The following is a 14434-nucleotide window of genomic DNA, read 5'->3' on the forward strand; positions in this document are numbered from 1 at the left end:
ACAGATTCTGGTCATCATTTGCATCAGGAATTAATATTCAATTATTATTTACATTCCCGTGACCAGGGCAATTTTTGTTTCTAACTTTACAGACAATACCTTCGACGCTCGGACAAAAATGATACGATTACCACACGACATAATCTGATCTGGATCCAAGAAATAGTACAGATCTAAACGTTTTTATTTACAGAGCTCACAAAATTTCACTGCTGTGAGAAAATGAATAATAATACTACAGACTTGAACTGAGGTCAAATTGTAGCTGAAACACTGCTGATTCATTTTGACGTTAAAACTGGGCATGTCTTCAAAGATTACTGAGGGGAAAAAAAGAAGGAAACTGAAAACAGCAATTATTAGTTTCGTGGTTCGTCAAGAAAAATCACTGACAACTGTATTTGTCTTGAATAACTGTTGAACTAATAATGATATGAATGTGATTCCAAATTCTAGAGACACATTCTCATGTACAAGGAGTGGAGTCAAATTATAAGGGTCACACTATAATAAGATGATTGCTTTCAGGTGCAACAACATAATGAGGATGCTGAGCTGCATTGTTGTATAACAACAAATACATATGAGAATAAAAGAATAGAAAAAATGACAAGAACATATTTACACATAGTGTATACAAGTCTTTAAGAATAATTAAAATGTCATTTTGAAAACAAGGTCATTCTCTGCAGTGGGTCATCTTTTACTTTTATGATAACCAGTGAGCTTCTTTCCCCCCGATAGCAGATTTTACTCTGGGGAGAACCAGCCATTGAGGTTGACACATCTCAGGTTGACAATATTTCATCTCTTCAAGCTTGAGGAGTCATTTTCTGAAGCCGGTATAATCAGCAATAATGTCAGAGTGAGCGATATTAAAGGCACACAGTGTAATTCACAGCCTGGTTTCCAAGCAGTTATTTTAGCACCATGCCACCTGTGATCCCTTAAGAGTCAAGCTGCTGTTTGAGGTGTAAAATCAGCTCAATAAAAAAAAAAAACATCTCTTATGATTTCTTATGAAACCTTGTCCTTCTGGAGAAGCTTATTAGTAGCAGATTTCACACCTCATTTGAGATCTTTTTTTTTTTTGTATTGCGCTTTATAAAACATTAATTTTGAAGGAAAATTGACCTCTGAACTGACCCATGGTGCCGTTTACCATGACAAAATGAGGATGAAATCAGTGGCAGCAGGTTTTGTTTGTTTCAAGAGCTATTGTGGGTCTTGTTTAATTTATGTTATATTATTTTGACCAGAAAGGAATAGACTCTTTTAAATGCAATATAAACTGATCTTTGAAATATTTGTGCATTTTTCACAACTTTACCATTTGACAGCAGATCCCAAAGTGTAAAGACCCAATGCTCTCTGCAGAATGATGTTGACATTCTGGTGACACATTTCATCAATAGAAAGGATTGAATAGAATGGAATATAAAGAATTTATTCGGAAAGTAGATTAATAATTGTGTCTGTGTCGGTTTTCAGTCATCAAGGTCACGTTAAATCACAAGCTGTTTATGTTTGTTCGAAGACGTTTCACCTCTGATCCAAGAGGCATCTTCAGGAATAATTATGCACAAATGGACAAAGTGAATGTATAGTGCAGAAACTATTGTACTGGCACAACTATGTTAGTGTCAATAAAAGAGTTGATATTTGAAGACATTTCAAAGTTATATACGTAGTCTGACAAGAAACGCTGTACAAAAGACAGATCATCAGATTCTCAGATTAGCAAAATCAAAATTTATGTATATAAGAATAGAATTGAACACTTTTGAATATACTGTAAATGTGGGTGATACCAATGTCAACCCAGCTTTGCTCTACTTCATGCTTAAACTGATGCCAAATATATAATTACAGTAATAAAATAAGCTATTTCCACTTATAAAATACACTTGGTTGTATTTTGTTTGTGAGTGATGAGGAGAAAAAAATACTTGGCTCTGAATGCAACAGCTATGAAGAAGGGCTATAGCGCCAACAGCAGTCGAAGAGGATTTGTGGATGATCTGATGATATCTGTGTGAGCTATTATTAAAACGCACACACACACACACTGCCTCCTGAGCAAAGGGATCTGTCCTCTATGTAGGCTAATCAGTTTCTATATAAAAAAAAAAAGAACATCTGAGCTGCTTTGTTATACAGACAGTGCAGCCCCCTCATGGCAAGCGGTTGGGGACATTTTGAGAAAAATGTATTTTATGTATGTATTTTGATATTTCTGTATTGCATAGACAGCACATGTTTACACAGAGAGCTCTCCAGCAGACCAAGCAGCCGATATGGAGAGGCCTGTCCTGTTTTCATCTTTTTCAAAGACAGAAAAACAAAAACAAAAAAATAGTCATCTTTCACTAAATGATGACATGTCTGTGTAAATTGGCACACGGCATGTACTCGAAGCATGTACTAGTACCTCACAGGTGAAGCTCTCCATGGATTACAGATAACAGCACGATGAAATTTGGTTGTAAGTAACACATAAAGACCCCTCTTCACTTACAGAACCCCCTGGGGGGGGGACACAGTCACAGCCTTGATCGTGACAGTCTGCGCCATGTGTAGCACGGAAAGCCACGCACAACCACAGCGTGAATGAATTAAAGTCAATTAAAGCAGATCACTAACCTGTGGGTTGTTGGGCATTTGAACTTCGCAGAGCTCAGTCTTCCTCTTTGGGGAAATATATCGAGGCCACATGAGGGTGAATAATAAGAGTGATGCGTAAAAGCGGTGGATCGCAGCAACTTCACGGACGGAGCATCCTCTGAGCGTAAACACTGCAGTGTGGATCGAGACGAGGGGATGCCTGCCTGCCTGCCCTTCTTACTGCTGGCTTGCAGTCTACTGCGCGTTCCCCCCTCTCGTATTTGGACACTTGACTGTCCTCCCACTGTACATCCAGATTCGGTGCGTTGCGGTCACGACTTCCACTCGTTCTTATTTGGGTAAAAAATGCAGCCCTCCGCTCGCCGCATTCAGCTCCCCGCGCCGCGCCGCAAACCCCGAAGAAGAGGAGAACAGCGAAGTTTTCCTAGGTGGATTACACCGGCTAGTGCCCTCGCCAGCAGTTCCCCCAAAGGCGCATTTTCAACGATTTCGCTTGCCCACTGGACTTATCCACCTGTTGGGGGTGGGGGTGATTGAGGGAAAAGACGGAGAGCAGATGCCTGGCAGGCGGTCTGCCGTGCGCTGCTGCTGCTGCAGACTGGTCGTGCGCACTTGGAGACGCATTGAACACTTGCACTGCAAGAAGGGGAAGAATCCACGCAACAAGCGACTCAGCTTGAACATCAGATCCGTTTCAAACAAGCCAAAGATTACGCGTGAGATGCGACACAATTCAGATTGCCCGTGTGATCCAACATAAGAAGGGCAGCCCATAAGAGCATCTTGGGCTTTTGATTCGGCTTGAAACCCAGTGACATTATTCTTAAACGATCGTCTGTCTTGAGTTATTCCATCAAATGCGTTTATTTCGTGGCCATGTAGAACACGATAGTGGAAAAAGACAGCAGCTTTTTGTAAAACAGAAAAAACCAAAAATATATATATAAATCAATTTATAGATCTTTACTTACCAATAGTAATTCTTGCTTTGCAGCTCACACATGAACGTTGTCTCTGTCTCTCTCGGTGTGTGCTGGGCTGAAGCGTCGACCTGTTGATGGAGTGTGGAATACCATCGAATGTCCTCTGTCATGTTTAGAATCTGCAGGCCAGACTCCTTCCGTGTGCCTGTCTTTGTGTTTGTGGATTTATGTTGGCAGAATTCAAACTGCTGGTCCAGTCTCTGTGAAATGTCACCGGGGACACATTTCTGGATGTGCAAACTTTGATTGCTCAGTGTTTGCTTTTGTCAGAATGGAGACACTGAGACGTTTGTTTGCATAGATTGGACAGAACAGGGATTTGTATTTTTTGTCATGTACAGATGCATAAAATCAAGAACATCATTCTTTGTTGTATTCAATTTAACATTGCCACTATTTACTGTGTGGTCGCCTCGGGGTAGTAAACCTTGATTTAAAGTAAAATCTGAGTAGTATTCTGTTGTATAAATGTCACTCAGTGACGTGCTGAAAACTGGTGCTTTGGTGCTTTTGCAGATGTTGCTTCAATCTTTTTACTTTTGCAACACAAACTTTTCACACACAAAACTTCTGATTTACGTTCTGCAGGAGTGCAGCTTTGTAGCACCAGTTTTAGCAGATGGGGCTGTTCTCGTCAAGGTAAGGGGACTGAAGAGAATGCGCAGGAGGCACCGTGTACAAAGCAAACAGGCAACTTTTCCATCTGCACAATGTGACATGCCGTTTATACCAATATGAAGGTCCAGTCTGCTGCGACAGTCTCCCTGCGCAGGCTCCCCTCTGCCCATCTGTCTCTCCCGACTTCCTCCTTTCTAGTTGCTATCTCTTTCACACAGCTGCAGGTTAAAAACCCACTCTTGGTAAGAGCCTGACAAAAAGTTGGACTGCTCGCAATCTCAGCGGTGTGTGTGTGTGTGTGTGTGTTCCCTGAAAGCTAAACTTGTGCTCTAAACCCAGAGTTTCCCTTTTATCTCCATGGAAACACAGCACCGTCCTTATCCTGTCCCACGCTTCTGAGAATAAACGGTCACCCTTTCTTGAATTTACATCGCATAGAGAACGTCGAGCAATATATATTTTTTAATCTGTGACTCTCGGGTGTTCCCGGAGGTTATTTTGGCTGTTTAAGGAGACACCAAATGGAAAGTAGCTACTTCTATTATTTCTTTTTTTTTTGCAGCTGATCAGTAACAGTAACATTGGAGTTAAATGTGCCCTCTGTTGTTTAGTTCTTCTTGTGATTAAATAATCAAGACACCCTGGCTGCTCGTGGGACTCAGTCAAAGAATTTCACTGTCTGAATCCTTCATTAAAGAATGTTTGTATTTTTTTTCATTACACTTCACTGCTCTTTCTGCTTTTGCAGCAAATATGTTACTATCATCGTAAGTCTTGAACTTGAAATCCAAGAACAACACAATACATCATTCTCCCTTTTATCTGTCATCCTCAATCCATCCTTTATTTCACAAAGTGGAAACGGCTGCTGCTCAATTGAAATTCTATGGTTTGCTTTAAAAGCTATTTGTAACAGAAAAGGTCAGTATTTTCAAACTGATTGCACAGGAATTTTCAAAAGGGAATCCATTTTTAAACCGTTCCCAGTTGACAGTGCAAAATTCTCAAGGCGCGTGAATAACAAAAGCTTTTAGTGTGAAGAAGTCTTGGCATTCCTTCATACACTGAGTGACTCATGTTGTATCTACAACGGAGCCGTTGTAGATACAACGGAGGACTGAGTTTTTCTAACCGAGTTCAGTTGGTCGTTGAATATTCATCCATTCTCGTAATGTCACACAATTGAAGCTTTTTTGTTTGCAGAATTTGGTTTACAGATTGTGCGGTTTGACTCTCCAGTGTCTTTACTTTCAGCACTTTGTTTGTAGTCGTTCAAAACGAAGCCTCTAATACACGAGAAGAGGCCGTTACCAGCCGAGAAACAGCAGCAGCAGTCATTTCAGCAGGAAGGTCCGACAGCTGCCCTGGTAATTAACACGGTAGCAACTGGAGGAATTCGGATGAGGTTATTATAGAAGAACGTTCTGTCTTGCATTTTGCCATTTATTTCTGAGCATTTAAATGTTACCTAGAATTAATTAAAGAGCAGTAATCTAAACAGCCCTGCGATGAACTGGCGGCTTGTCCAGGGTGTCCCCTGCCTCTCGCCCATTGCCTGCTGGGATTGGCTCCAGCTTGGCCCGCGACCCGATAGCGGAATAAGCGGTTAGAAATGAAATCTAAACAGCAGTCTTGCTGTAACGAATGAAGTGTTCCTCAGTAGAATAACACGACACAGAGACGCTCGTTTCGCCCTGTTAGTTTGTTCTGTGTTTGCTGCTTCATTGTTGAACCGAGTGGACAATTCTTACAGAAATTAAGAAGTGGTGCTTTTAAATGATCCTGTTTTTTTTCTCCCCTACACAACTCTGATGAGTTTACTAGATTAAAAATGCTTGCTCTTTAAAAATAATAATAATGGAGTTTGACAATTGATTGCTGGAAAGAATGAGACATCCTTACTTTGACTCTCCAGACCAGGTCAAGATCAGTAAAAAAGCAAACTCAAATGTGAACAAGGGATGTAATGAACTGGGGATGAATTGGATGGAGGGGATTTTGCACCAAAATGAGAGTTGAAGGTAGAAGAGAGGGGAATAGATCAGAGGTTTGATAGGTACAACATAATTGGCAGATTGAAACTGTGGTGAGATCTGGTTGGCTTAACTGAAAGAGCAAATGCCACTAGTCAGCTGATTAAAAAGAAGCAGAGAGAGATATAAATGAATGAAGACTGGGGACGGTCTTCCTGCTTAAACCTCTGCTGGGCTTCATTAGTGCATGTCAAAGCAAATCAACTGCAGAAACTGTTTCAGCATGAATGCTATGTTCACCTCTGGGTGAGCTTTCAGACGGTGCCTGTGTTTTGATGATTGTGAAAAACTGGAAGTGACACAGTATTTAGTGCCTTGGCATAAATCTCTGCTTGTGACTTTAGTGGATTGCTTTCAGCATCAGAATTCAAACACTTCTGCGTCACAGGTACTGCGACGGCAGCACCAATACGACCACCCAAACGTTATATTATTAGTAAAATTGTATTTGACCAATTTTCCAGATTTGTTTTTAAACCCTCGTCTAACCCATAAATATTACTAACACGATTTATTCTTGGGGATAACTGGATAACTGGATGACCTGCTCTTTAGTTAAATAAGCTGTGTTTAGTATATCATTATGTGATTAAATTCCATATTCTGTCAACAGTGACACAAGTCGGACAAAATACATTGCAACAATTACATCATGGCTTTTTGCAAAATAGCAGACCACTGCAGGCTGCTGTGCTTTCTGACTCTGTGTACTTCAGATGTAAAACACTGAAGGCTCATGAAGCAGCCATTTTTATCTTCTCGTTTAATGCTTTGAATTCATAGGATGACATGTACGTCGTTTTTCCAGTAAGTTTTCATTTTCAGTTTCTCTCTTTTCCACAGGTCTCCAGACCAAAGGACAGCATAAACATAAAAATGCAACACTTTACAAATGAGTGAATACAAGATCCTCCAAATGTCAATTAAAATCAAGAACAGAAAATACATTTATGGTGGAAAGGCAAAGATTTCTATACATTTAGGTCAGTTGTGAAAGGTTCAGGACAATCAGGGGATAAATAGCCAGCATCATTCCTGTTGCTAGGGCCTCTGTTGTCCCTCAACACAGAGCGTTGTGAAGGTGTGCCAGTGTGTATGTTCTCAGCTAAGGTGCGCTTAGTTCATTCCATAACAAATCCTTTCCCTTTGGTAAATTACCGGTAATGTGTGAGACGCCGTGCCCCAAAGGAGCTGGTGGAGAGCCAGATGTTGGCGCCTTTCTGAACTCTCCATCACGGGGGGGGGAGCAGATGAGGAAGTTCAAGGTCTTTTTTTGATGATATCCTGGAGGCATCCAGACACAGAAACAGAAATGACAGCGTGAGGGTGTTGACATGGTTGATGTGAGTGTGAGACAGAAGAGGGATTCAAGTAAAATAAAATACTCTGTGTGATTCTTTATCTCCACATACATGCAATATTTAGAACAACAGTTATACAAGTACTTTCACGTGGGGATTTTGACTGATGTGCTGTCTTAACAGCCGCGCTTTTGCAACTTCTCACCCTCCGCCGACTAACACTGGAATGACTTATTTTTGTAACTGCACTTTCCCCACCTTCCTTGCCAACTCAGATTTTAAGACAAGATATTGATTTACGATCCCACCCTGAACACCAGTGCATCAATGTACTCCGTAAAATAGAGGAACGAGATGGAAAAACATCATTGTTACATACCCAAGAAACCGAATGGTAATTGGAATGCATTGCAAGCACACCGTGCATCCATTTTTAAATGGATTAAATGAATTAATGTTGCTAAAGAAGGCTTGTTCTCAAATAAATTGCAAGCATCAAAAGATTTTTCCAGGTAATCCTTCCTGTGCATTTGCACGATCACCTCCCCCTCCTTGCTTATTTGAAGTCTGCTTGTCTGCCTAGTTTGTTGGTTTGGTCATGTCAAGTCTGCATGTGTTGTGTTTCTAGCTGCTTTATGTTTTTGCTGCAAAAACAGAAGGTATCAAAGATGAAGGAAACAGCAGCAACTACAAAATTGGAGGGACCGAGCCTCCTTTGAAATCTTGGTGGGGGTGGGGGTGTAATTAATGCTGCTTACGCCTCAGCTTTTGTCATGTGTTGGACTGGATTATGCAAACATTCACAAAATTGTGGCACAGTTACAACCACATTGAATGAATAAAATTGCCTATTACAGCAGATGTTGCGTGACATATATGTTTTTGGAGCACAGATTCTAAATGAAGGCAATTTGGAGTATTAACAGTATAAATCCGTCATGGAGCCCAGACACGGGGGGAGGGTTACTGATGGCTTTTCTGAGACCGATGAGGCTCATGAAATGACAAAGTGAGTAAAATGGTGAAGAGGGGTTAGCGATGGTGGGAGAAAATCATTTTTCATGGACTGCAGCAAGATGATAGTCTAACAGCGTCGGTGTGTCCCGCGTGCTACAGAATAGACGTGAGCGGCTGATGAGAGAAGACTCGAGTTCAGATGAACGCTGCAACGCACTTCTGCTGCACATGGTCATGAAAAGGTTTGATCAAGAAGAAAAAAGACTGCCCTAGTTGCAGATGTACATACATTACTGTAAATTCTGGTCCATCTGATATCACTTTCCAGATTTTTCATGCAGGGAGGTGATTGGGGGGGGGGGGGGGATATAATAATAACGGCATATTCAGAGTGGCCTCCTTACTTGAAAGATATTTTAATGAAAGTGGAATCCTTTTCAACAGCGCTACCTAATGCGCACATCGCTGTTTGAGTCATGTGAAAATGGAAATATACTAAATGGAATTACAACCTTACAAACACGGTCACAGCGACTGCTGTGTTCATCACAGTTCACATTTGCCACATCTTCAATAAGATGAAATGTTAAGAAACATGAATAGAAAGAGTATTTTAATGTCTTTTGGGCTTCGCCTGCTTATGTGACCCTTTGGTCACGGGCCCCGCGTTCCATATTTTGAAAAGAAAAGCAATTATCTACTCCATCTCTTCCAGATGAAATGTTTTTCAGCCTGTTTCCTTTTAGTCATGCTTTTCCCTGTTCAAAAGATTGAATATTAGCTACATTCTGTCAGAGCCACTGTTGTGTCAGCCATACTAAGATCACCAAGAAGAGGCTGGCATTTAATTCAATGGAGCTTACCCACTCAAGTTCAAATCAATGCAGATCTCGACATTTGAGTCAAGGTAAGAGTCCTTGAAAGAACATCACTGCTTGGATATTATTCCTTCTCTGTTCCTGCCTCCTTTGCACACAAGCATTATTTGCATATTGTCTTGATTTGAATATAACCTTTATCATTTCGATGAGAACACCTGAGGAATAAAAGATTGAAGAAGTGATTTGTAAGAAACCAATGTGTTAAAGGTCAGGTTGGACATGTCTGTCCATCTGTTGTTCCTTTCTTGTCAACAGACTTGAGCTAAATCCACACAGATGTCTTTGAAACTTGCCAGGAGGAAGGCTCAAGATCCAGAAGCCTGCTCTTGTGTTAGTTTGAGATTTATAATTGAAAGTAATATCTTTATTAGCATCTAATCTATTAATGGTAGCTTTATGCACTAGTTTTAAGCAAGAGTATATAAAAACCATTTCCTTTTCTATTCTTGCGATTCCTCTGGTCCTTTAGCAGAAAATTGATTTCCACAGGATTAGGATTCATAAATATTCTCGTTTCCTCTTTTGCTCCATGCGCTTGGAAATTATGGCCACAATTAAATATAATTGCAATTCTCGCTCAAAGAATGGAGATGTCCGTTTGCCGCGATGCTTTGTAGGAACACTGATAGACATGTTGGCAATACTAAACTACAGTTCATTAAATCAAGAAAGAGCATCTATGCAGCAAAGTAAGAGTCTGTGGTGAGATATTTTATTTGTTATCATTTGTCATCATCATCATCATCATCAACAACAACAATAATTGTCATTGTCAGCTTTAGCTTTAAGAAGACATGTCACAGGAATTGTCTGGCCAAAAATAATAGCCTTCTGAGAGAATGTGAAAAACACATCACTATCAAAGCCTTGTCATCTAATCAAATAGACTGTCTCTATGCTGCAATGCTTCACTGATTCTGCACCTTTGATTATTCAACATTTGAACCAGTTGGGCAGTTATAGTCACCACATGTGAAGAATCTGCTGTGCCGTATTTACACATTACAATAAATCAAAAGCAGAAATGGGTCTTCAATGAGGACTAATGATGCATTCGTTATTACATGTGTTGGAAAACAGCATCAAAAAACACAATACACAAAAAATGTGTGTAAATATAGTAGCTCATTAGGACTGCCTGCTAAACATATGTATCAATATGAACAAAGGGTAAGGGAGAGAAGATACAGCTGAGGAGGAGGTGTGCATATCCACATACGATATAAAGACAAAAAGAGCACTTGGGGGAATTTAAATAAATGTGAGAATCATTAAATGAGAGAACACCTTTAGTCTACACATGGACATAACTGACCTGCACAACGAAGCTAAAAATATGTAAAGAAAATCCAATCAAAATAAGTTATCTTCTCTATAGACAGACATTTACCTCCTGAGTTAGGGAGGGCCGGTCACTGCCAAACTGGCAACAGCCGGAGCCGTCCACATTGAGCGTCATATAGAAGATGTACAGTCTAATTTTTGTCATAGGATGGGTATAATAATAATCTGCAATAATAACCTGCAATGATCTGAACAAGTAAAACAAATTAAATGGTACTGCTAGTTATTTTTATGCATCGCTGCCAGGTATGATTTCACCTCTGACGCTCGCTGACTGAACACATCTAGCAGATTTAGCTTCAGCTGCGTGCATTGTCTCGTCTCTGCACATGCAGCTCTTCAGAATTCCCATCTCCCGGATCTGCAGAAACAGCAGCGGCCGCTTCTTCTCGCTGCAGCTGTGGATTCAGCTCCTCTTTTCATTCCATTCTCTCACAGCTCAGCATGACTTTTTCCATCATGTGATTTTGTTTTTAACGCTCTCTTACAGATCAAACTTGAAAAGCAGCAAAACGCGCCCCAAAAATGTCCTTGAATACAAGTATTGTGGTTGTTTTGTATGCGTTTCCTCCAAATGCTCTGGCTTACCCTCTTTCTAACAGATCAATATTTGAAATGTGAGGCTAAAGGATGCATCTAACCAAGCAGATACAATGCTGTGTAATGCCTTAGCACTTCTTTTAAATAGGTCCATGGGAGCAATAAAGTCCAACTGCATTCAGATTACAGGGGCTGGCACTGTAGAATTGCAGTGCAATGGTCAAAGCTTTGGTTTCATGAGTTATTGATAAGTTTCACAGAGAACAAGCAAAATATAATGCAACAAAACCATTTTTGTGGGGCAGAAATATATTGATCTGCAGTCTACTGGTTGGCTGGTTACGTAAGCGCATATGGGGAGAAAAAGATAACTTAATTATAAATCAAGGAAGAGAACAGAGCATAGAAGATAGTCACGCGTTAAAGTCCTAAAATATGAACAGATGCCACACCTCCATGCTAATAATTCAGTCTTTCTGATTTCTATTTTTGTCACATGGAGACTCATAAAATATTTAACAATATCACACCTGCACACTGTGGTATGGTGATTTTTAAAAATTAAAGGAGTTCATCATGTAATTAACTTCTTTGCCAGCCATTCTCATGAGGACGGTCCCTCCTGGCTCAAGGTTGAGCGTCAAAAATATTAGCATGCTCTGCTGGTCATCCTGATTTCCTATTTAAACAACATGTTCTGCTGCCGCCTGTGTTTATTAAAATAACCACATAACTGATTTACTTTTCATCTCGCTTGTTTTCTCCTGTGTAATTAGGGTGCTGCAGATGGGTGAGGCACAATGTTCTAAAAGTGTAATCTAGCACCTTGGGAGGAGAGTGCTTTACAAAGATTCTCAGAGGACACCATTACCATGGAAATGACCAGTCTCCGACAATAACAGAAATGATCAGAGCACTGTCACTATGATTATAGGTGGATATGCACGATCACCATAATTTATTCATCACTTGTTTCCTTTTAAACGGTCTCTGTATTTATGAACAATGATTCAAAGAAAATATATAAATTAGGCATGTTTTATTTCTGAAGGATAAATCACAATGCGCTTTAATAGTGAATACAAGAAGAAGAAATATGAACATAAAGCCCTATCATTTTATCAGATAGCTGGTTGTGTTCGTACAACATTAACATTGTGCCTAGGGGGGGGGGGGGGGGGGGTGGGCGCCTCTTATTCATTATTGATGAGAAAGTAAACTGAGAGCAGTAACATCATAAAATAATCTCTATCTATCTATCAGAAAGGATGTATATTTATCTTTAAAAGGTAATGACCAACCATTCCTCCAGATAGAAACTGATTGGATGTGATAAATGGGACAAACCATTTTTAGATTATTAAACAACTCAAATGGAACATTCTTGTTCGTCATCCGTCATATTACTGCAACCGGCTGCACTGTTCTTGCTATCTCAGCTGATTTAAGGTGCTTTATAATGCTCTTTGTGCTCAATGGACCATACGCAACCATTTTTAAATGTAATGGCATTCAACAGATGAAGTGATGCATGAATACATAACATACATAAGCATAATGGATGTCAGACATAAAATGTTGAACAATATCAGAGTAATAGTCTTGTGCTCATAGAGGAAGTAATGTTTATACAGGCATAGAGCACACATCGTCTGTCTTATTCATGATAAAGAAAGGAATCTACAGACCATTGTCTGCTGAAAGTTGGAGATAAAGAGAAAAGCAATCAGCTGAGGGAGACTGAAATTAAGTTATTCGTTATGTTATCCTCTGTTTTAATTAAAATCACCACATTAAACAAAGTAATAACTTGAGGCCGCTATAAACAGAAAATAAAAGGTTTGGACTCTCATTGCAGACAGGAAAGGATGCTTTGCACCTCATATGAAAGGAGCCGCCCGAAGGTCATATGTAAACTGACAGAAGGCGGTTACAGAAACTGATTGATGTCTTCAACCAACTACAGTATATTTCTGTTATTTTAGTCGTATGTTGCAGAGGTTTAAACGACAGTCAAATCAGCTGGTGTACTGTCTACCAACAGTAAGGCCCACCCACGTTGCACGATGCATGTTTTTAATTGTTGACTCAATAAATTAGTGTCACGGTTACAGCAGCTCTGCTCTATTTTGTGTTTGTCTATGTATACTTTAATGGATTTTGCTAACCTACTTTTGGCGTTATGATTGGGGTGAAATAGTAAATTATTAAAACAAATGTTTCACTTTTTCAGTCTGTTTTTTCTGCAACACCAGGATTCAGGATTCATCCTCCTAGCAAATCCTACTTTAAGCCCTCGATAAATGTTTCTTTCTTTTCAAAATAACAGGTGGTAATCTTAGCTACCCTGAAGTGAACTGTTTATTACAATGCCCAAATGGAAGTGAGGTCAGAATAAATGCCTATGAGGCTTTTAATTCTGCAGCTTTAATAGGGAAAGAGAACTCCTGAGAACTTTAGATAGCGATAAAGACAGAGGCAATCTGGGAAGAGCGGCGTTAGTTGGAAACACATAAAAGAAAACAAAAGGCTTTCTTGTTGCCAACACAGACCCAGAGAAATGCTTGTGCATGTATGTCTAATTTAACATGGGGGGGGGGAAGACCGAGCGCTCACAGCTCCATTAAAGCTGAAGCCATTACGATTGAAGGGACTGAATGCAACGACACAGGGAAGCAGTTCTGAAGGCTGAGAGTGAGAGTATTTTCACTGTTTTTAATCTAAAAACTAAATGAAGAAAATGAAAAGCCCTTCAGTTAAGAATGTTTCCACCATTATATTTGAAATTACAAATTGAGTGGAAGGATCAAAGTATCTGATTATCTGATTCAAGCAAAAATGGCACCTTTGTTTTCTTCTCTCTTGAGGATTTTAATCCACCATGATTATGACCAGGGACTGTAACGTCCCTTTTTGAATGAATGCAATCAATCAATAAGGAAAATATATTCAATGATCAAACCTTATTATTTCCCAGAATGAGAATACCCCATTTGCTACTTCTTGGGAGTAGCAGCGGGTAGCGCTGTTGCCTCACAGGTTCCAGGTTAAATTTTTGTCTGTGTGGCAACATGTCCGGGGTGTACCCCGCCTCTCCCCCCAAGTCAGCTGGGAGGTTTGTTTTGTTTTCGTGTGGATGCAATTTTTTTCAA

This window comes from Brachionichthys hirsutus, chromosome 10, assembly GCF_040956055.1.
Source record: "Brachionichthys hirsutus isolate HB-005 chromosome 10, CSIRO-AGI_Bhir_v1, whole genome shotgun sequence".
Taxonomy (NCBI): domain Eukaryota; kingdom Metazoa; phylum Chordata; class Actinopteri; order Lophiiformes; family Brachionichthyidae; genus Brachionichthys; species Brachionichthys hirsutus.